This window comes from Pygoscelis adeliae, unplaced genomic scaffold (genome assembly GCF_000699105.1).
Source record: "Pygoscelis adeliae isolate BGI_AS28 unplaced genomic scaffold, ASM69910v1 Scaffold306, whole genome shotgun sequence".
Taxonomy (NCBI): Eukaryota; Metazoa; Chordata; class Aves; order Sphenisciformes; family Spheniscidae; genus Pygoscelis; species Pygoscelis adeliae.
In genome coordinates, this window is record NW_008825072.1 from 683,931 (window position 1) to 708,423 (window position 24,493).

At 41.5% G+C, this 24,493-nt stretch overlaps 1 protein-coding gene across 1 annotated transcript in view; it reads left to right on the forward strand.

The window, feature by feature from the left end:
• TRABD2B (TraB domain containing 2B) overlaps positions 1-24,493 on the forward strand; it is a 480,754-nt gene that overhangs the window by 97,889 nt on the left and 358,372 nt on the right. The gene's annotated exons all lie outside the window — the stretch shown is intronic.

Below are 24,493 nucleotides of genomic sequence, written 5' to 3' on the forward strand. Positions count from 1 at the left end.
CAGGCCCCTAATTATCACACAAAGTCTCCACCATCATGAAATCGCCAGGGTCTTTATTCTTTGGCAAAGGCACTGGTAAACATGTTTTATCAATTGGCCACTGTAAACAAAGCTGAGTCTTGCTTTGGAGCAAGATAAATGTGAAATGCAAGTTAGGTAGATGCCTGTTAGCCAAACCTGATTCCTAGGAGAGATGGGGAAATGCAGAAAGGAAGATCCTTGTCAGAGCAAAGATGAATAATATCTTGCACGTGAACACGTCAGATGCTTGAGAATCCAACCTAGGAACTATCGAGTTTCCAGTCACATCATCAGTGTTTACTCTGGAGTAAAAATTAGTGACTTTTTCCATTAAATTCTTTTTTGATCTATTTCTCCACCAAGAAGCTTCTTCATTTAAATCACTCCTTTATTGTGCCTCTGATTGTTTAAAAAGATGTCACGGGAGCCATTGAAGAGTCACTTAAAATGCTATTCGTCCTACCACACATAGGCAAGCTATGTTTCCATTCGAAGCCTTGCTGCACGAATTAAATCTTTCAACATAAAGCGGGCTTTGTTTGCAAAATTAAAATAATATGTATATGTATTTTACATGTTCACAGACTCTTGCAGAAGGATGGCTAAATCACTCTGCTGTTCAGCTGTTTAGGCCTGAAATGCAAAGGCAATATTAACTGATGAAATCCACATACACTGCTTACAGCTTTCTAAATGGGATACAGGTACATGATGCTTTTGCATCAGCAGGTCTAAACAGGGTTTGGCAGTTTACATGCATACTTACAGATGGCCCACTCAGGGCCTAAAATAGAATATGCTTTGTATTCCTGACTCCTTACCTAAAGATAACAATTTAGCACTTTTGCCAGCTCAAGTAGCAGAGATTTTGCTTTGACCTGGGAGGTCCTGGTATATTCTCTGACAGCCAGTGATGCCCACAGTGTATTAGGAATGTGAAAAATAAATGAACAGCCAGTCCTGGCAGCAGGCAGAAGATCACTGTTTATGCACTGTATCATAGGAGGATACGTGAGGTACTTCACCATTTGGAAGTGTGCCTCCTTCCAGAAGATGCCCCTGAGCATTTGGGATGAGAAAGCAGTTCAAATGAAATATGGTCTGAGAGACAGTCCTCCAAAAAGGGGGATACAGCTCCCTTATAATGCCCTTCTTTCTGGCAGCATTACCACAAAACTTTGGAAAAGAACAATTTTCTGGTTATCCTCAGCTTAACAAGCAACAGAACCACAGCCCTCTTACCTATCCGTGTGTATGTTATACTTTGAGAGAGACACTGATATCACAACCTTGGAAAATTGACATTACATGAAACAGAAATAATTCGCTCCACTTTAAACCCTATATCCCAAGATCTCTGAACTTCATTATATTATCATAGTGTCCAAAAATGTTTAAAAGTGTTTCAGGCATTCCACTGAGCAACTAGAAATAGACATTCCTTTCCCAAATCATCTATGTCCCAAATATAGAATAACAAGCAGTAGAGAAAAGTGGCGGAAAAAATACAGAAAAGAAGGAAAAAATGTCTTCCATTTTGCTGGCACTTTATTCTGGAGAGGGATATGTTCAGAAGCCTTCAAGTTCAAGAAAGAAACATTTCACATCTTCCTTTCAAAGTATCACGTTGTTTTGACATTTTTTTAAATCTGGCATCCCACAAGGTTTTAAGAGTCAGCACTGAAATCAGACATGCTGATTTCCTCAGAATGAAATACTTCAATTTGTCCCAAAAAAACTTACTCCCCAAATTCTTTACAAAGAATTTGCTATTTCAAATCAGAGTTAACAAACCTCTGAAACTTTCTCTTCTCTGCCTGATTTTAAAATGTAAAATCCTGTCTCTTGCAAGCAGATGAGAACATTCCTCCGAGGGGAACGGTAGCTCTTCAACACCTAAGAGTCAGTCCCACCAAGGGTACCAGAGCCCAACACAGAAAGAAGGAATTCAAATGCCTCACTTTTTCCACTGTTCAGCTTTTCTTGGATTGTTATGTGGATTTTCATTAGGGTCCCAAGTTTGGAGAACTTTTATTATTGTTATAAACTCTGCTCGAGAAGTGGATTTTCTAACCCTTTCATGCCAGACGTTTGGCTAAGTTCAAGCGTAGTATCAGTTTAATATCTGACACACGGCCTTGTGGGAACCATATCCTGCCACTGACACAGGAATAGATGTTGTCATCAGATAGATCCATTCCTCCTCTGTGCTTCTAGCAGAGCTACCTGTTTTTAATAATGGCGATACTTGAGGAAAACATCTGTGTTACCTTGTCATGTGACTAGAGTTCAAGAGAACGAGCCACACGCTGCAAACATTTCTTGGAATTGTGAACTACTGTTCTATTCAGCATCCAGCTGGAGGTCAATATTCCCAAATACTCATGAGCGTAGATCAGCAAATGCCTGTCTTTCATCTAGAAACTCTGATTCCTGTGTCAACAAGGCCAGGCAGGATTCATGACTGTCTCTCTGCCATCTGCGGTTTCAGACTTCACATGGCTATGAGACAGCTCCAACTGAATGAGGGGACTTATTCATAAATGACAAGTAGAGAACCATCACTGAAGTCTAAATTAATTGAACACAGAAATTATTAATTACTCTGGTTTTAGTCTATTTAGTAATATTCCCAGCAAGTTGCGTAATGAATCTGCTGTGTAACTGGGGACACAAAGGGGTGTCAGCTCATCCTGACATTAACCAAGGCTTAATACTTTGACAACTGACCATCTCCAGAATAATGACAAGATTATTGAACTCTAATTTAATGGAAAGCAACAGCAATCATCACCATTCTGGGAGAATCCAGAACTGCACAGGACAGAACCATACGGCCGCTTTCAAATTTCTAATATGACTGCTATTGAAATTCAGAAATATTTCACTTCCTAAATTATGACTCAGGGAAGATCATGCTTTAGCATCTGTCGTATTTCTGATCATCTCCTGGCACTGGCTAAACATACACTTGGGCCGCATCTCCATGGAGTTTGTTTTCCTTTCAGTCATGTGCAAAGGAACAAAAGGAACTTCGGAGAGAATTATTGTTATTTTTGCATTCTTCTGCAACTCGACCTACTTCCTATCTCCAAAGCTCTTTCTTTGTAAAACAATGGACTTTCCAGTACATTAGGACTTGCCACTAGCCCAAGGATTTTCGCTGCTCCTGGCAGCCCGCTGCATTGGCAGAGTTCCCTCTGCATCCTCAACCTGCTGCTGATTGATCCCCGTAATCCAATCCATTTTCAACAAGCCACTTCAGCTCCAATAAAAACAAGGGGCTTTGCTGATTGCTGGTTTCAGCTGCAGCTGTTGGAGCCAGAAATCTAAAGAGAAATATTTTAAGTCTATTTGTAAAAAAAATCTGCTGGTAAAAAGAAAGTGATTCACTGCTTTTATTCAGTTAAACTCAAAGGGAAATTAATTACAGCTTCTTTTCATGCATTGTACCTTCTTTATTATTTTATTCCTGTATACCTCTCTTGGTGTGATCATGGTGTTCCTCTAAGTAAATGGATAAGGAAATGTTAGGACTGAATTTCCCCAGGGCTTTGGTATATGTAAGCATAAAATAGCTTGCATAACATGGGTGCTGCAAACATTTCATAGACTTTAAATCTTTAATTTAGAAGAGACTGTTCTAATCAGCCCCTTCTACAAAGCACCAGCCAAACAAAAATCCCACGTCACTCAAGAATCCTTGCACTACAATTACAATTTCTATCTGAGCTGGAAGAAAAAAAACATTGCAAGATACAAATCCTGACATCCAAACAGCAAACTAGAGACAATTCCCAATGCTTTCAGGTGCATTATTCCAGTTCTGCAGTAACCTGCAAAACTGAAGTTCTGCATTTTATTTTTAGACTGAATTTGACAAGCTGCAGCTTGCAATCATGGGATCTAGCAAGGGTTTTTGTTGGTGGTGGTGTTGTAGAATAAAGCAGTTATTCCGTGTAGTTAATCAAAAAGAAAGTTTAGAGAGCTTATAGATCAAGTAATCTATTTTGGGAAAAGATTTCAGAGAAGAGCCAACCCTTTCTCTCCCCTTTGTAAAGAATGTTCTCTAGATTCAGACCAACATTGCTCCTTGTCATATCTTCTCCAGCCTTCTATAACTGTATTATTTCTGCTATTAATATTCGCGGCTCCATTGGTTTGACTAAGGTTGCTGACAAAAATAGGGACTCTGATGGGATCTCCCAAAGTAGTAGCCATATTTTGAAGACAGCATATTCCACAACCTAGCACTAGAAGTCACAAAAGGAAAACTGGTATAGGCTGATATATCCTAAAAAAGTAGTACAGAGAAGTCTACAACAGATAGCTGACAACTATGGTAAAATCTGTTTGAGTTATACATTTTTCAGAGTTATTTGTGAATCACTTTGGTTCACTGCAGTAGTTAGTGGCCTTTGGCTAATAGTTTAGCTGTCCTTTTGTTTATGGCTGTTGTCTGCAATAGCTAATTTTACTATGAAGGGCAAGGAGGCAGTAGAAATAGAAAGTATGGGCCAGAGAATTGTATTGGGAAAATTATGAGCGCCAGCGAAATTTTTTTCATTGACCCTTATATGCTACATTTGGCACAGCAGGGGTTAAATTAAATTTTATTGATTCCAAGGCAAGCTTCTGATGGAAATCTGCCCAGATTCCTGGGGATCTCTGCTGAGGCTGGAGACCTAAGTTATGCTGATCCTTGGCTGTAGCTCTTCTGTTAATGGGTCTGTCCTTCAGACAGTGGACCAGGAAAGCCCCAAAGAAGCTGCTCTGTAAAATGATACTCCTCTCAGCAGTGCTGCTGCCATTTTCTCAGAAACTAAAAAGATTATAATTTCCCAGAGCCTTTGTAGGGTCTGGGGAACTTCTGGTATATTAAGAATTAAAAGGAGAATCATTTCTGGTCCAATTTAGCCAAATATTTGGGGAGAGAGGGAAAAAAAATGGAAATCCTTACAAGCTGAAAAGCCCTGTCCCTCAATATCAGTGTAGAGCAGAGAAACAATAACTCACAGTTTAAGTATGAAAAAACACTTGTTTGGGAAAAGGGAGAAGGATGGAGAGCTGATCACTCAAAAACACAAAAAGGACCATCTCAAATAGTTTCCTTGCAAAGGAGAAGATGTATACCAATTTGCAGTGAGGAGGAATGGAGCTGTCACTACCAGATAAACTAGAGCGGTAGAGAAGGATATAATATTGCCTACTCAAGCCCACAGCCAAGAAAGTCTTTTAAACAACTGGTAAGCTTTGTAAAGGACACCTGTATTAGTAAAACAGTTAGTTTACAGTCTTGAGATACTCTCAGTAGATGCCAGCTGTATCCATCCATGAACAGAAATTAAGTAGTAGAGATCTCGGGTTGCCCAGAGAAATCCATCACAAACAGATATGCTCTCTCAAAACCTGCAACAGGGAAGCAAGTTCTGTTGTTTTTAAACCACAAAAGACTCCCAGGAGCACAGCCTGAAGAGCTGGGGGGTTGTTTGCCATTTGCATGTTTGGGATCCACCCAAGACTTAGTTCCCTTTGACCATAAGAAGCATGTTTATTGGGTGGGGGAAGGAACTCTTCAGGTCACCCTGCCCTCAACTACAGCACAATATTTCCTCTCTTACAGTATATGAAGAATTAATTTCTTTAACCACCTTCTGAAGCAAGATTAATGTAATCAGAGTGGGAAGAGTAGTGCACAACTGGAATAACAGCAGTAACCTTTATTTAACTGAGTATCTTCCCTTTTAAAGAGTCCTAGGATAGGGGGCAAGCCTTTGAACAGACATGGCAGCATCATAGCCTATCTCCATGCAATGTACTTTTATTGTGGCACTCCTAGTAATTTTCATTTCTCTAATTTTCATCTTCTCCATGTTGGGCTCAGAAGGACTTCTTTCTGAAGATCTCATGAAGCTTCAAAGGAAAATGGGTTCAATTTCTTGGAGGATTGTGGTCCTCCTAAATTAAATTTTTCTCCTTGTGAAGAGTTTAATCCAATGGGTAGTTAGGGGAGAATTTACTACTATGGAGAAAGTCACTGCAGCAACTAGTCATCACTTAACATGTAATTCTCAGTTCAGATGAATTTCATCATTAGCTGAGACACAAATTAAGACTTACCTTTGACCCCCCCTTTGTGTAAACAGAAATGTTTTCATGGGATTTTCACCCAAGCAGATCAGGCTTTCCTGCTAAGGGGTATTTAAATATTCCTTGCTCTGTTTCCAAGCCTCACAAGAAAAAAAACAAACACAACACAACAACAAAACACAACCATTGCCACACTGTACAGATCCAGTTCTAAGCAAAAAACCGCCTATTACTGTAATCAGCCACGAAGAAGCAGGTCTCACAAAGATTTTGCTTCCCACATTTACTAGAGCTCATAGGAGCCTGCTATCAGAAAGCAGGGAACCTAGGGATTGAATAACATGCAGTAAGAAAATATGTATGTCTTCATAGCACTGGGACCCAAGAGCTGGGAAGTGAAATCAGCTGAAACGGTGTGCTCTTGGGCAGCCTCGTGTCAGACAGTTCACAGGGCAGGGTCACCGCTCCAGAGCACAGACCGCATCTACTCCACACTCACATTTCCTTCATTCTCAGATGGGGTCAATTCCCCTCACCTCTGTGACCTCGTAATCTTGTTTTTACCTTGTCTGTGTTTCTTTAAATTCATGATTTTAAAAGCTCTTTAAACAACTGGCCATTCAGCAGCAGAAGGAGGGAGGGTAAGCAAAATTGAGGCTGGAGCAGCAAAACAGGTATATGAGCATATCCACTTCGTTCTGAAAGACTTTGAGAGGCAGCACTGGCTCACAGAGCTTGAGAGAAGGGGCAGCTTTCACACAGCCATTCAGCAGAGCTGCAGGTCAGGTGGGACAGGAAGCAGTAAGAAAGAAATTTCAGACTAAATGTTAGGTGTCAGGCTCCTCCATGCCTGCACGCTGGATTGTGCCCAATTTTGTGGCAGAGACTGATCCACTCATCTGGAGAAAAAAATAGATCTGAAAAGCCCCAATTCACTTCAGATCAGCTAGGAAAATAGATTACTATTAAACAATTCTTTTTATACCATCTCTGTGGCACAGCCAGCTCCCAACTGATGTGGATTCAGAGAAAGCCAACTTGGAATGAAACCGCCTGAAAGTCTCTAAATGTTTCAGACCATTGCCTTGTGCAAACTGCAGGCAATAGTGAAGCTTGGTGTAAAGTGGGGTTTATGCAGAGGTGGAGAAATGGGTGAAATTAATTTGGGAGAGTTCCACTGCTTGCGTTGAAGATTCCCATTAATCATATCAGTCTGTACCCAACACAAAAAGTTTGCCTGTAGAGGCTATCTTCATAGATGTGATAGATGATAATAATTAATAAAGGCAGGTGGTTTAGGCATAGACTCAACACCCCTACTGTTAGAGCACCACTGACTTCAAGGGAATTACTTTAACCCTTGAGATGGAGAAAGATGTTTTCTGTTTACTGTCCAATGAAAATTACTTTAGAAAGCAATTCCGTCATTGTTCTGTTATAACAAATGAAAGTTTGTGCTCAGTATTTGGGCAAGATGTGCTATAGAAAGAGCTCACAAACACCAGTGTATAAGTTGTTATAAAGCCACCAACCTTGCTACAGTTCTGGGCCCAAACAGTAACATTGCCAAAGAGGGAATTGACCGTACAGTGTGGCCCATCAGCACCATCGATTTTATGGCAGAAAGCCCAATAGACTCCTCCATTCAAGGTTTAATGAAGCCTAGGATTTCCATGTCCTCTGTGCTTTTCCAGTCCCACTCCTTTTCCTCCTAAAACTCACATCCTCAACTCTACAGTTATTCCTTTTTATTTTTTGTTCTTTCAGACTCATTGTTCCCTTATCCTTCTGCATTGTTTACCATAGGTAATGAGCAATGCACAATCCTCAAAACCAGATTTCGCTGTGATGCAAAGTCGACATCATGCTTAGCTTCTAGATGGATTAATTAGTCTGATACAGTTACACCGCTTATTAGAATGCCAGTGCCATCCTGAGTACATCTATATAGTGTTGCTTCGTATGGTGTGGATTTACTCTAAGGCCAAAGCATTTGGCCTCCTAAATCTGTGGTGGGGATGGATTTCATTCATCTGCCGCCTCTGAGAAGTTGATATCTTTCACAGCCTCAAATTTCAGCTGAAAAGCAAGAAGGAAAGCTGCTTAGGAGAAATTGCTTGAAAAGCAGCAATCGGGGAAAAGGGATGGTGCACAAGAGAAGAGAACAGGGTTACAGGATGCAGTAGATTTAGGTATTACTGCACATGTTGAAACTGACAACATAATGCATGTCACGTAATTCAGAAATGGTGCCACTTCCTTGAAAATCAGAAGCTAATATATGCAGCCCTACAGTGTGCAAAAATCAATCTTTCACCTTGCCTTGGAAAAAAAAAAAAACATGCGCTATGATTTATGGCAAGGAAAAGCAGCTTAGATTTTCTTTGACTTCATGCAGTACTCCTTCCACATGTCTAATGTACTGCCTGTAGCTATGTTTCTTGTGGAAGGTGAGCGTGTGTGTCAGCACTGCCCCAACAGACTTAGAGAGACTGATGAGTTTTTCTTACATTCTCAGCTTTTTCTTTTTCTTTTTCTAATTGCTATTTCTTGCTTCTCTCTTTTAATCCATTTATTGCATTTGCTCTTCCAATCTGCATGCAGTTTTATTTGCATTGATTTAAGATTCTTGGACACTTCTTGATGATAAACAGCTCTAGTGAAATGAAGAATGACTTAGCTTTGTGGTGGGAGCTATTAGTATTCTGAGTTTGACCCCAGAGGCCACATCTAGAGGTAAGAGAATAGAGTCCTTAATTGCAGTCAATTGCGTCTTTGATCTTTCTACTGTGCTGGCCCACAAAAGGGCAAATGATGACAACTCTCATGATTTTTGTACTGTAAATAAGCCCATATTTCTGGACATTTATAAAGTATTCATTCCCATGTTGTCTAGGAAGAATGACATAGATCAGCAGGTTTTGCAATATAGGTGCATGAACGGCCTTCCAGTAGCACTAATAAAAGCAACACTTTGCAAATCCTCTCTGCGAATCTGAAAGCAGACATGTAATAACTGCTGGTCACTCCTGATCTGGAATGGGTTTGACCTGCTGACCTCAGGGTGAAAGGCTCTGTACTGCATTACCACTCCCAAGAGCTCTCTGACTCTCTCTGAGGTTGGGTTTTTTATTATTTTGTAGTTAACCTCAAGACAGCATCACCTACAATGGATAACATCTGCAGAACACTGTCTAGGCATCTAAAGATTTTTTTGCTTTACAACTAATCATTGGCACTCAATGAATCTGAAGGTTAAAAAGAAATTGCATGGCCAAACACTGACAGCAGAAACAGTGAAATCAGAATGTGTGTGTGGGGGGGGAAGCCCTTAATAGATCCTTCCTGCCACTGGTATATTTTTTCACTTATTCATAGGGTCTTGACATTTCTTTTCAAGTAATGGAAGATGTAATGATTTGGGGGGAATTAATCAAAATTTGTTCCTTTTAGCAAGAGAACCAATCAACCAACTGCCCTCAAAAAATACCCAACAAACTATTCTAGATGAACATCAAGAAAGTTTTCATTTGTGTGATGCCTATACTTCTGGGTTCCGTCTTTTACAACTCATTCAGCTACTCAGATGTTTCACTCATTCATTCTGATGCCATCCCCTGTAGAAGGTGCACACAAACAAGCCTTCTAGTGGGATAGGCACCATGCAAATACATGCTAAATACACTCTTCCACGTTAGAAGCAGTCTGCGCTTAGCAGTTTATTGCAAGCAGCCCTTTTGGTCCTAAAATGTCCACTCCTACAATTCAGAGTAGGTTTTCATAAAACCCAGTGTAGAAAATATTGTCCAGCATGACAGAAGTCTTAACCACAAAAATGCAAAATACAACAAAACTATCCTTTACATCTCAATGACTTTCTGTCACTGGCAAAAACTATTTAAATACCCTCCTGGCATTCTGCAAGGGGGATGTTAGTGACATCATTGTGGAGCTAGCCACCACAGGAATGAAATAAGACACACTTTCAGTGACATTAGGAGGACTGTATAGGACTTCTCAATCTCTACCCACAGTAGAGATCTGATCACTAGGAGCCATATTTTCCCCCATTAACAATAAGTCCTTATTTATTCTGATTATTTGGGAAGCTCTGCTTATGTACCTTTGTATACAAATGACAAATCATCACTTAATGAGCATGAACTTATTTCACATTGAACTGTCCATCTCATAAGCATCAAGATGTCCAAGAAAGGAAACTCGCTAGTTTATTCCCAGCAGTGCTTTGGGATACAGCCTGCAAAAGCAGTGGGAATTAGACATGAGGAAGCAGCAAGATATTTTCCCCATTACATATTCACCCATCAATCATAGTTGTCTTTGAGACCTGGCTAGTGGCCACTGGTCCCTGCTGGGAAAATGCTAGAAGTGCAAGAAAAAGGGACACTTTTCCTCTTTGTGCCAAATTTCAGTGTAGAGTTAACTTGAAGCTGCAAGTAGCACAGCCCAGCTCCTCTCTGGCAGATCTCTGAGAGGAGATCCATTGTGGAATTTCACAGCTGGATCTCAGTATCTCATTCTGCTCCATGGTTTGACATTTTGGACATGTTTCACCATTTTTTCCCCAAATTTTCATCTGCAACTTTATTAAAAGAATAAATTAAAAAGAAGTTCAGTCCATCAGTGAGTGTGTTCTGTTAAATTTCTTTTTCCCAGTATAACAGAAGGCCAATGAATAGAGAACTGAGGGCGGACACATTGCTGTGGATACGGTATAGAAGAACAAATTAGATTTAGAGAAAACCCCAGCTGATTGAGCCAGCTGGCATTTTCTGGCCCAGATTTCTAGGACTTCATAAAGCAGTCTGGTTGGTTTGGAGAAGAAGCTGACTCTGGGGTGGTCATTTTTTGTAGCAGGAAAGGCAAAAGCAAGTATCACTACCTCTTGGATGAATGAAACAGCTCCAGGGGACACAGAGCCAACAGTACTGTGGGGAGAAGCAGTGTATGCCCGAGCTTCTGATCTTTTTGACACTGAGGAGCTAGGAGGAGACCAGGCCACAAGTCATATGGGAAAATATGACCCCAGGAAGTGGTAAAACCAAAATAGTCAAGGCAGAAGAATGTTCCTGGGGAAATTAGGAATACACAATGTGAGGATGACAACTTTTAAATGGCCCAAACCCAACATTTTAGAGTGGCCAGATGTTGAGTCTGCAAGCAGAGAATCTCTCTAGAATAAGTCTAGCTCATAGGCAGAGAATCTTTCCTCTAACCTTCTTGCTTTGCTTTTCTATTTTGGAGGTTTATTCTGTCTGACAACCTCTCTCTTTGCACTTATGTGGCACCTAGACACAGTGACTTTGGAACAGGTGAATTTCCACATTCCGTATTTATCATTCAGACATCCAGGTGGTGCCAGGCTCAGTGGTGAATCTGGCAAAGGCAAGCATTTTGAAGGAAGATTGAAAACCAGCCTTGAAAAAACCTCTTACAAGACAGCTATTGATCATTCATGATGCAAATAACTTTTCACTATTGGCAAAAACAAGGGGTCCCCTGTATTCTTTCCGATATCGTCACCACTTAGACATAAGGAACTCTGCAAATCAATTCCTAGGCTTTCTGGAAAAAAGAGAAAAGAAAAAAAAAAAAAAGAAAAGAAATAAAGAAGTTGGCATTGAAGTTGACTGTGCTCTCTTCAAAGTCCTGGACCAGCTCTGACCATCTCCTGGATCTGGACTCTCTCACTGGAATGGAATTTCCCAATATACCATGGTCATTCTGGCACCTGTTTCTCCGCAGCAGCTATAAATCTCCTGCACGTCACAGGACTCTGTAAAAGGAAAAAAAAATTACCCAAGTGTTCTTGGCCTGGGCCCGGAGATCAGGAGAGGGACAGAAATGCATGCCTCATCCAAAGAAAACTCTGCCTGGCTTTACACTGCTAATAGCTCAGTGGGAAAGTCTGTTTAACTGTGCATTTCCTGCAGAGGTTTCTGGGATATAACCTGTTAGACCCTCACCTAGAACACATTTCTTCAGCTTTTGAAGGCTTGCTTGTCTGCAGGGTGTCTGCCAAGCAAAAGAAATGAAGATTAGGGAGCAAAGAAACCCAGTGGCAGCTGTGCATCAGGTCCCAATTAAGACATCAAACTAAACCCTTCAGCCCTAGTTCTCAAACATCCTTGTATATAATATTTCCCATGAGGCTGGAATTCTTCTGCGAGGTTTATGCTGGTTTTAATGTATAGCATCAGGGTTCAGCAAGCTTTCATGGCATTCATATTGCTGTTTAAGACAGCAGGGTATGTTTTTTCACCCCCACCCCTCCAAATAAAAGATAAGGGCATGCCCTATATTATGACATGACTTGACTTGGACTGAGGGAGCAGGTCTGAACTGTTTGGCATGAAGCTGCATTTGAATCTGCCACTGAGTCATGCTGGTTCTGAGCATTCTAATGTCCTAAATGGTAATTCTAGCCTTAACTTTATAATAGTCATTTGGTCCATTACACATTCAATTGAAAGGGAATTCAGCTGCCAGGATCAATCTCACCTAAGACTGGGTAGAGAGGGCAGGTCATTGTACAAGAGGCTGAGAAGTCTGCGGGGTAGAAGTCCACTTACTGCGGCTTCGAGTGACAACCACCTGATTGTGTTTAAGACACTCCCTGTACAATTCCTTTGTGAACCAGCGCACTGAAGTTGAGAGGCAATTGATCAAGACCTCTCCATCATGGTATCTGATTTGGGTTCAGATCCCAAGGAATATTTTGCCCTGATCTCACTAGAAGTCCCATCTCTACATCCCCTGTGTTATTGCAGGAAATCCTGTATTTCCTACCATTTTCTGCAGTCTCTTGGAAAACAGTCATAGTATCACTGCAAACTCTCAGCATGAGGACAGTGCAATGTGCCTGTCTTACTAGCACAGTGAAACCATACATTGCTCCCTGCTGAGAGGACCTAAGTCACCCAGCTGTCCTCACTAACAATTAACTGAATAATCCTGCAGGAGATGACTTAAAATTCCCCTCACTGCACTTACGAGACAGCCCTGCTGTGAACAGGAGCAGCATGCCCAGAGTCAACTCCCACTGCTTCACAACAAAGAACAGTTTTGGTTTGAAAATAACAGCAGTAAGAACATCTACACTGCCAAATAGCTGAGCTCCCTGGTGTATTGTCAGATCCTGATTCTTCAATTGTCTATGGTGCTTTCCCTTGGGATCCCTTTGGGAGTGGACTAGCTAATTCCTTCAGAGAAATCTCAGTGCATCTCTAGAAGCAGCTTGTTCCAGCAGCCCCTGCCATGAAGAAGGTAGGAGCATGCTGTCCAGCTCCCTGAACACTATCACAGTTAAACATATCTCTCATTTCAAGCCCCATGATGTGAAACGTATCCTTAATGCAAAAACATGGCTACTGTTACAGGCTATGACACAGTCTGCAGTTTTTCCATGCAAAACTACCTGAAGTAAGCATACAAAGACATTCTTCTTATATCTCAAAGCCATAGCGATGTTACATGTGGCTCAGAAAGGACCAAGAAAAGTACTGTGAAGCACTGCACAAGGCCCACTCACTTTGGAGAAGGGTAGCTTTGAACTTTGTGGATGCAAACCACTTTTCTCCACGTAGAGCCAGGAGTCACTCCTTGGAGTGGAAGCCTTTAGAAGCAGAGATGTAGCTGACAAAAAGCCTAGTAGAACCATGATTCCACCAATCTTGGTATCTACTACTAGATTTCCCAGAAACATCACTTCTGATGGAGAACAGATAGAAGTTCACTATTGCATAGGCACGCAATATGATGTTTAACCTGTCAGTACACCAGCTGCAAGAAGACAGACAAAGCCTGAATCAGCATAATGTTAGATAGGGTCTAACATGATTTGTCTGCTCCATTTTGTCATAGTATCTGCCTGGACAAAATCCGTTCTCTGAATTTCTTTGAATTAACAGAGAGAACCTGAATCATTTCAGTACTCTACACGACAGTAAAAGCCCAGGAGGTTTCTGATCTTGAACTATGTATTCAAAAGCCATCTTCAGTGTCTTTGTGAAACATGGCTGAAAGAACTTCCTTTTAAAACTTGGAGTTCAGCTCAGGTACTTGGCCAACATAAGTCTAAGTTTCTGCTGCTTTCCTAGGACCAATAAGCCAAATAGCCAAATACAATGTGCATAATTTCTCTGCCCTTATTGAGAAGGCATTGAAAACCTTCCTTGGGGCAAGTTAGTTACCCAAAGCAGGGGATGACAAGGCAAAATGGCTCTTTCAGTACTCTAAGGTTGTGAATGCCAACAGCTGTATGAAAACCTGCATAGTGTTGTAGCCAAAAATGAAGAAGAAACACCCACCAGGAATTTGGGTAGATTGCTGTCGAGAGGAGGTCTTAGCACTCCTGGTCTCTGGCTGCGGATTGAAGCGTCAACAGTTTAAGTTCACTTTTAAACACATGCGTGATATCAAAATGTGATTTCTGGACATAACTGTTTTTCAGAATCAAAGAAATAAACATGTATTTCTAGGAGTAGCAGAACTAGTGAAGCTTGGTTTTCTACAGATGAATTTCTATGACTAAATTTCTTTGCTGTCTAACAAGAATAAGCTTGTGCTGAAATTGTCTCATGTTACCCAGCCTCTGATTTCCATGACATTTCTTGCAGCTTTATATTTTTGGAAACTGCACTCCTCTGTTATACTTGTGGTTAAAATAAATCAGCAGATTTTAACACTGTTGGGGCAGGCGGGGGGGATGACAGAGAGAAACAGACATATGGAGCATGTAATGGCATGTTTCTCACTTCCTTAGGAAACCAATCTTAAAAGATAAAGATGGCAGAGCCCTACCACATTCTGCTGGAGTGGAGTTTTAATTGGTGAGCTGGATGTCAAGAAAATCCCCTTCCTAAAGAAAAGTAAGAAAAAGAGCTTATTGCTCTTTTATGAGTCATCTCTGTGCAGCCCCTTAAACTACACAGCAACTAACACTTGTGTTTGAGGTAGAATAAGAAAAAGATGAATTACTTCTTAAAATGCAAGTCAGATGATGAGGATAAAGTTTTAGAGTAGATAATTCCCCTTTTCAACACCGGATTCAGGCAAAATTAGTGGTTCTGAGTATGATCTAAGGTTTACCCATCAAGTTACTTCCTGAGGTTAAACTTATTAGAGAACTGGAACAGTTAAGGAAAGGCCCCTGCATACACTTTTGTAATCTGATTTATGTTCTCTTTTATCTCAGATTCCACCTCTTCAAGTCACCTTCAAGTAATCTTGACTAACCTACTGAAAACACAGAAAAGGAAGACAGGAGTTGGAACATTCCTGAAATTGTCACCACAAGACACACATCAGTAATTTACCTGGCAACACTTTCCTAGGGAGCATTTTGGTTTGAAGAGAAAAAAACAAAACCAAAACCACACACACCCTCAAACAGTAAGTTTTTTATCAATAAGTTAACAGTAAGTTATATGTCAGAGGTTTGTAAACTAGCTCAGTGAAATTAGGATGTGACTTAGAGACCAGACTGAATTTGCATGTATTTTCAAAGGATTAAATTTCCTCAACTAAAGCAAAAAAAGACATCAGGAGCAACAAATGATTCCTAACATTGCAAACCACTTCTAAGTTTGATGTGACCTGTGGATTGCTAAGTATTAATTGGTCAAGCACAACAATGGCTCAATAATTGTCTTGACAGTATTTATTTCTTTGTTTTAACATTTCATGGTATCTGCCTGTGAATGCTGAACATTCACATGACATTTAGGAGACCTTGCTGTGGGGTTCTGTCTGATTTTTAAGTCTCTTTTCTTTTAAGACTCTAGTCTGGGTGAGCCATTGAATCTCAGGGCATCTTTTGAGCACTCTTATGATGCAGATGTGCTTGTCTAGCTCTACCTCCTTGTGGTTCAACTGCTTATCCCCAAGGTCAGTCCTGACCCTGAAAGGTCACTTCAAAAAGGAGAAACAAAATATGAGGAAGCTTGGCACTGAAAAGAGCAAACCAACACAGAAAGGTTTCACATGGATTTTCTATGCACTAGCACTTTAACCTCAAAACATAAATAAGATTACATATTACTAGAATGGCAAATCACCACACTGTTTCATCCTTTCCTTGGAAGTCCTTGGAAGAGTTAGCCAGTGTGCAAGGGAACAGGGCTGGTAGCAAGACAGATGTGCTCCTGCCTTTTACTATTTATCACCCAAATGATGCTTTGATCGCCTCTGCCAGGAGATATTATTTCCACAGAAACCATCATCTCCAATTCTCGTGTTAGCCAGCTCTCCTTGGCAGTGCCTACCTTACCACTGTGGTATCACTCCCACTATTTGGTGTCAGTAGTGGATCACTTACGCCAATGGCATTTTAGTGCCAGCTCTGTGCAGGATCTATACATCAAGAGGAGCAGACAGAAAGCAAAGATCAGTATTAAAGTCAACAGCCAACATGTGGACCATATTCAGTCTGTGTTGCACACTTTTTCCAGTCTAACAACATTAGTCCCAAGCAGTACCCCCAATCCACTCCCAAATCGTTAGGGAACAATTCAGACATAAATGGGCAGAGCCCTGTTTTTGCAGATGGGAGAGGAAAACGGACAACCAACAAGAAAAACGGAAGGGAAAAATGAAGCCATGGGAAGCTTCTGAAAACTTGTTGGTCAAGTCAGTGATTTTCAATCTGTCTGTGATTGTTGTACCTGCCAGTCTAATACTGTTAAATGCCCTTTCAGCTGTCATCTGAACTGGTCTGGGTCCAGACTCGGAGCCAATTCACTCCCTAACAGAAAGAAAAGACAAAAACAGCCATGGGGAGATGGAGGAGGAAATAGGAGCAAGAATGAGGTACTAACTGATAAAGAAAGACATTTGCTACCTCTGACCTGGCCATGGCTCAGAGGTAGGTGGGAGTCTTCCAGGGAAATTCCTGGGAGCTGCCCAGCTCATTTCTTAGACCAAAGAGGTCCAATTTGGAAACAGCTTTTTTTTAAGCCAAATGTACTTGGTGAAAGGACCATCTTTTCCCTCTTGCAGACCATCCTGCCCCTGGCTCTGTGCCACTGCCAAACTTCAAATCCAATTGAACACATTCCCAAACATTCTCCCATCTCCTCTCCTCTTGGGAGAAGTTCCCAATTGTTCAGCTCGACCTTGCTGTTTTCCTATTCCCCTGGAAAGAGCTTGGGAAAGCAGAAACCATGCACAGCCTTCTGATGAGGTGAGATAACTTTGGTTCCAGGGAGATTTCAACAAAATGCTGCAGCTGTGTTTGACATCGGTAAAGCCTGGGCAGAAAGTGTTCTGCATTGACTTCTAACACTCATTTTGGCTGAGCTAGGCCTTATCCTAAAGCAGCTGTCCATGAATTTGACTATGCTGTGAAGCACAATCCTTCAATTGCCTAAATGCATATTTACACAATCTTCACAAATCTGTTATGCTGAAAAAGATCTATCCTTTAATTATCCAACACAGTCAACCACCTTCATTGGGATCCTGCCCAAGTTTATTTAAGAAGAGGAAAAAGTTATTATGAAAATTACCACAGCATTTTTTTCTTTTTGAAACAAAACATTTTTGTATCAATGCATAAACCACAAGAATGATCATCAGTTTAATAGTTTCCTGCAGGTGAACTCTTTCAAGTTGAGCTGTCAGTTAGGAGCTTGGGTGGGGAGGCCATTTGGAGGAAAAGCGAGAATAATTCCCTTTTACAACACCCCCTGAAGGCAGCTAAACATCAGAATTACTCTGGGACAACTTGCTTCACCCTCCACATGTTGTGGGCAGGTCTCAGCCTTCACCATTCAGCGGTGTCAGCATGTGCTGAGGAAAAGCCATTCTTTAGCAGGTTGCTACCTCTGAAAATAAGTACATGATGTTCTCTGATCTGCAAGTGAACAGAAAACATTACACCACTGGATTGTAGTGCTGCCCTGAGTGCTGAATCGTTTGCATGACTCACAAAAAGTCATATTATGTGGGCAATGAAGATACAGGAGAGGTTCGTAAAGCCATTGGTTTGGGGTCTTTTAATGCCAGTTACACGCGTAACCCAAAATGTGAAACCTTTCTAAAAAACAGGGGTTTTTTTTCAGAAAAGCTGCTTTTGTTAGATTGGATACACATATAATGACTTTCTACATTGACAATTTTAATTGCAGGCATGTAATTAGCAAAGCAATAAATTCTTGGTGGGAGGGAGGGAATTATGCTAGTGCAATGGGATATTCACCCTTCACCTTCCAATGTGACAAATTACTCTCTTCTGATGAGTGCATTGTATGCTTGGGACCTTGGATAGCCAAAACCTCTTCCAGCAGTGGCCACATGATCTTCCGTTGACCTTGCAAAGACTCTCACCTCCCAGCTATGAGAAGTGGCTTCTAATTTTGTCCAGAACTTGCTGTCATTTTTCATTACAAAACCATGGCTTTTCTTTAAGTATTTGCAAAAAAGAAAATATTTTAGTACGTGTTTTTATTGAAAACCAGTGGCTGAATTTAGGGCTTTGTGATTTTTTTAAAACTTCAAACATACATTTCAGCTTTGAAGATGTTTCAGCGCTGGCACTGCTTCTTTTACCTCTGAGATTTTTACAGGGGATCTGGACAGAAATGAACATTTTCTCATGCTTTCTTATAAAAAGTAAATGCCAAGTAAATTTCCAAGCCACTAGAAGCTGAGGTGTCTGATTTCCAGGTTGCCCAGTTTCAGAGACATCAGTGGAGCTGATGTTAATGATCTGAAATCAAAGCCCACTTTTTAAGATGCCCAGTTGAACTTGCCCATTTTTTATAGTACCACTGTGACAATAGTGTTTCCCCATTGTAACTCATATCATCATTGCACAAATATGCTCAATCATGTTTGAAAGAGGAATACAGGAGAAAAAAAGTTCATTAAAAATCAAACCCAAATAATGATATATAAGCTCAGACAAATCAGAATGAATGATGCAAGGAGTAAACACATGGGATGGAACAACATGACACTAATGCAAGACAACCTTGTGATTCAGTATTTCTCTTTTTTTGTGTTGGATCAGGAATTTGTTTTGTGTTGCCTGGGGTCCCATGATGCTGGGATCCTTTCTTGTGATGAAGTTCACAGATGTCCTGCCTCTCTCTCCTCCCACATGCATTACCATGGTAGCCAAATGCTTCTCCAAAGCATGTAGCCTATACAGAATAGTCTGCCTATTCCTCCTCTTGACACACAGAATAACCTTGAGTGAAAATTCACCCACTGCCTGCACCTTAGCTTCTCAAGGACTTAATAATGCATATGGCAAAGGTAAGTTGTGGGATAGTTATTGGCAGTTTAAAGGAGTTCTGAGATCCTTTGATGGAAGGATGGTAACTGAACCTGCATTTGAAATAAATTTTCAAATGTCTTTTTGCTAACCCTTCTTTCTTCTCTCTGTTCTGTAAGCTATAAACAGGGCTTTCCTTTTCCTCTGTGTAATAAAAAGAAAAAATAAAAGGCCCTTTGGTAAAATGTCTCATTGGCACCATAGCACCTTACTTTAATTAACAATGCAAATTTAAAATAATCACAGAACTTTACCCATTACAAGCATTACCATGATCAAATATAATTTATTATTGCTGTAGAAATAGTTCTGTTCCGGCTTCATAGGAACAGGGACAGAGATATGTATTATTTCCATTATATTTGAACAGAAGCTTTCAACCTTTTTCTGTTTGAGGACCCTGAACAATTTTCCAGTAAGGATGAAGAATGTTTTGAAAATTCACATGTGGGATCCTGTATCACACTGTACAGCTTGATTTTGCCCCATTTTAGAAGCCTGCTTCACAGGCTGAAAATCACTGACCTACATGGTCTTCCTCTCTGTGCACAAGCCCAGAGTTCAAGCCCGCACCATGCTATGGAGTGTGATGCTGAGACATCAATTTCTAGTGCTGCAAGTGGACTAAGCTTTGTTTTGATGGGTGAAAACTATGCCAGAGAGTACTTTAGACCTCCAGAGCAGCCCAAAACCTGGGGGCTGCAAAGACAATTCAAAGACAATTCAACCTTTATCAGTGTGTATTGCTGTATTGCTTCTGTATGGGTGGGTTTTGAGCTGCAGCTTTCAGAAAGGAGTACCATAGGGAAGGTTGCTGTTAGTAGCTGAAGATACGGGGGGTTTTGTGTTTATTTTTCTCCTTTCAGGTCAGCAAATCTGAGTTCTTTTGGGGAAATCCTGTCATCTGCAGACAGTGAGACAAAACTAGATCTCCCTTTCTCACTCATCAGGAAGCATGACAGCCATGGTCCAATGGTCTGGCATTGGAGTAGATACTGAAGACTAATTAACAACATGATTGGGATTTGCCAGAAAAATCTGCTCTAATTAAAAACTGTCAACACAAATTTGCAAAGGAGCAGTGATGATTACAATTGCAAATACAATTGGGTGGGGCTAAAATAACATCTTACCTATATACCCTGAACACAACTGTTAACATTACTGACTTGCTGTGGTCCCAGTAGACAATTGAGGTCCTGTTGTGCCACGTACTTTCCAAAGAGATGATACAGACGGTTCCTGCTCTAAAGAGATGAAGTCTATGCCCAGTTTACACTAAAGTCTCCCCCTCTTCTTAGAGACATCATCTTCCTATGCTTGAACAAGGAAACACACCTTCCTTTGCTAGGTATCCAACCCTGAGAAGGATTACATGCCACGTAGCTTATGATGTATAGGAATACCAAGATCACACTGGAGAGCTATGGCACATGAGTCTGGCATGTTTAGGAGAGAGGTTGAAGTTTGTAACAGGGAATGGAAGGCCCATATAGGAGTTCACATTCATGTAACACTCAACTCACCAGGTCTATGCACTGCGCCAAATTTTCTGCTGTATTGACTGAATTTCCCACTGTTCCACTCATAAAGACATCTGTGGAGCCCAGCACGACATAATTCAGGGAGAAAGATCAAAATGCAGGGTGATCTCCAGTTATTGTTAAATTCTGATTTCTCCATCATCCAGTGCGTTTGGGGGAAGGGGGAAGAAGGGTATTTAAAGAAGAAAATACCCTTTCTTCTTGGGCGAGAACAGTCCAGGCACCAAAGAACAAAAGCTTCCAGGATCTTGTAAGTTGTGCCTCTCTACACATGGAGATGGACAGTAGAAGCTGGAGTCCTTTTTTTCATGCTTATTCCCAGATGCACTGAGCCGTAACTGGAACTCAAATATGGAGGGCTCTTGTAAGAAAGCAAATTCTGTTGTGTTGAAAGAAATGGGGGGGGAGGCAGACAGAGCTGCAGCTTTAGGGGTGTTGGTCTGTTAGATATTCTGCTTCAAAGACGCAGTTAATGATGCCTACCAGGGACTTTGGTGGAGCTCTGAAGGTCTGGAGCCTTTGTGTGTTTGCCCAGCTCCTTGGCTCACTTCCATTAAAATATGCTTGGTGAATCATTTGTTGAACACGGACTACAAACAGCTCTTATTTGCCATCAGGTGGGCAATGGGATTTCATGATGTTTCAGACAGTGAGACACAAAGAAGGCATACCCTAGATCTCCATAAAATTTGCTCTTGGTGATAGAGAGAGAGATATTTAGCTGGACAAAAGTTCCTTGACCCCAGAGAAAGAAATGTACCCAGGTTCTCTGTGCTCAGTGCTTCTGGCTACAGAGGCACACAGGATACTTGGAGGCATGGCTGTTTTGCTAGTGGGTTTGGCTTCCTGAATTGCTCTGCCTAGTATGAAGTAAGAGCGGGAAATTATGGCCAAATTCCCTTCTTCCTTGCACCTTGTGCTGGCAATCTGAGCCTGTGCAAGCCTGCATAAACAGTTCCTTACTTCAGGGAGCTCCCATTATTAACAGTCTTAAGGCATTCCAGTGGCTTTTTAGCCTGAGACTGAGGTTGACCTCATACCTGACTTTGATTTGGAGGGAATGACTCCAGTTCTGGCCAAAAGCCCACGTAAGACAGAAGAAGCCAGTGTCCACTTAATCTAGGGCTGCCTTCTGTCCTTGTTACAGCAACTCCTTCTGCAAAGGATTCAAGATATGTAGGTGGAAAATGGAGAGAGATTGTTCTTGCTCTTTCTTTGGCCTGACAGATCCTGCTACAGGTGGTGTTTTCCCAGATTTCCTATTTTTCCACCCTCTTGGCAGAGATGCGGTACTCCTGTATTTCTTCTTCATTTCCATATTCTGCCTCCCTTTCCCCCTCAGCTGTGCTTTCTTGCTTTATTCCCACCTCCCCTTGTTTTGATGCCAACTGTGAATGAGCCAGGACATCTTGAGTACCCCAGTGCATAAGGCAGGCTGAGGGCTTGAACATATATTCTTACTAAAGAGGATTAATTAAATAGAGGATTTTATTCCTCTGAAAGTGTAGCCTGTCCCTTTTTAACTACCTGGCTGTGCCTGGGGAAGGTTGTGCTAAATTAGACCACCAGCCAAAATTTAGAAATTACCATTTCTTGTTTGTCTTTGTTTGGAGACGTATTTTCAACAGGAACAGCCTTTGGGTACATTTCTTCCCACATCATTTAGTCTTGTTGATTGCCTAAATTGCCTCAGCATCTTGACATTTAAAATTTCTAAAATCGTACATGTCACATTCTGTATTCCTCTTTCACTTATCTCCTTTCACTGTGGCAAGCCAGGCCACTAAGCAGTTGAAGGAAAGCTGTCTCTAGATGAATTAAGGTGCTGAGAGTTACAGGCTTCTGTTTTAAGAACTCCTTTCTGGGTAGAGGAATTCAGATTTTATGTATAGTCGCAGATACATTTATTCCTGCTTCTGCCTCTGAGTAGCCCTTCACAGTGAGCCCCCAGCACATCTCAGACCTAACGTGCATCCTCCAGAGGAGATGTTTGGCTGCCCTCAGAAAGACCACAATTCCCTTTCTCCCCTCGTATTTCTGTTGCTCTTCAAGAAACCCTGGGTCAGGACTTGAAAGAATGCAAGTGCTTCACTGTCAACTGCAGTCCAGAAACTCACATTTTGAGATTATGAGCCTGCACTATTCCACAGAGGTGCCTAACTCTGCTGGTGTGAAGTCAGTGATAAAAATATCATTGGCTTCCACAGAAGCTAAGTCAGGCCAAAGCAGGGAGCAAGGCGCACTTGAAAATTTCACCTGCAAGGTCTTCTGGCCATCAACAATATATGGCAGCACTTCATCCCTGTCTGGTTGCCGTGTGTGAGGCTGGGGTTGGAACTGGTTTTACTCTGACTCACTTTTTCCATATAGCTTCCCTTAAAACAGAATACTATTACAGAATTAACAAAAGTTTTGCAGATTAAAAAACAAACAAACAAACCCATGATGAGAAACAAAATATTGCACAGATGAATCACGATGAGGTTGAAATAACAGAAACTTCTGTATCAGCCTAAATAATGGGAAACATTCAGTTTAATTGAGGTCTCTTCTTTTAGATACTGCAGGCAAACAGGGGTATCTGGTTATTGTTAGTGATGAGAGGAGGGTGGGGAGGGGCTGGGAGTCTCAAAGCGGCTCCAGAAAGCAGCCAGGAGACACGATCTCTCCAGCAGCCAGTTGCTCAGTGCATGCTCTGTGGGCTGGACAGCACAGTATGCAGACAGCTTTCTCTGGCTTGGGTTCCTTCCAAGATCAAAAATTGAATCCACCTGAGGTAAACGGACTCACAAATCACCTTATCTTGCGTGACATGACAGACAGATGGTTTCCTGTTACACTGAACTGCACAAATGGGACATGTTTTCCTCAGGTCAGGTTCCTGGGTTAATGCCTGGCACATGGAGCTGCCTTCTTGCCTTTCTTGGGGGGATACCAAAGGTAAAGAGCAGACACCATGGGCTTGCCAATAAGTCAAGGGTTGCAGAAACCAACCAGAAGGTCCCAAAGGTGTTAACAGCACCAAGCCACCCCTGAAAATATTCCTTGTGTTGTCTCATTTGGACTATAAGAGATGGAAGCAGGGACATGTCTGTTGCTAGATGTTCATACAGCAAGGACTGCAGTACGAAAACCAAAGTCCATCCTGCCCTGTGACTGTACACGAACTATGCAAATACAATATCCACTCTTTTCCCATTTCCTATGATCTGAATTCCCACATGTAAAAGAAGAGGACTTCTGAGGCCAGATGAGCACAGCTGTGTTCACAGGAGTTGAGAAAGAAATCTACACTGAGACATAACGATGCTTGTAGTTGCTACTGTGCCCACCTATCGACTGCCACCCGGACACTGCTCCCCAGCCCATGGAGCACAGGGGTTAGTATAGCGTCAGGACATCCTGCTGCAGGACATCAGACCTGGTTCCTACAGCATGGCAGTAACTGCCTGGTATCCATTCTCCATCCCCCGATTAGCAAATTGTCTTCTAGAAGCTCAAAAATACACCTGCCACAGTAAAGCAGAAAGGTTTTACA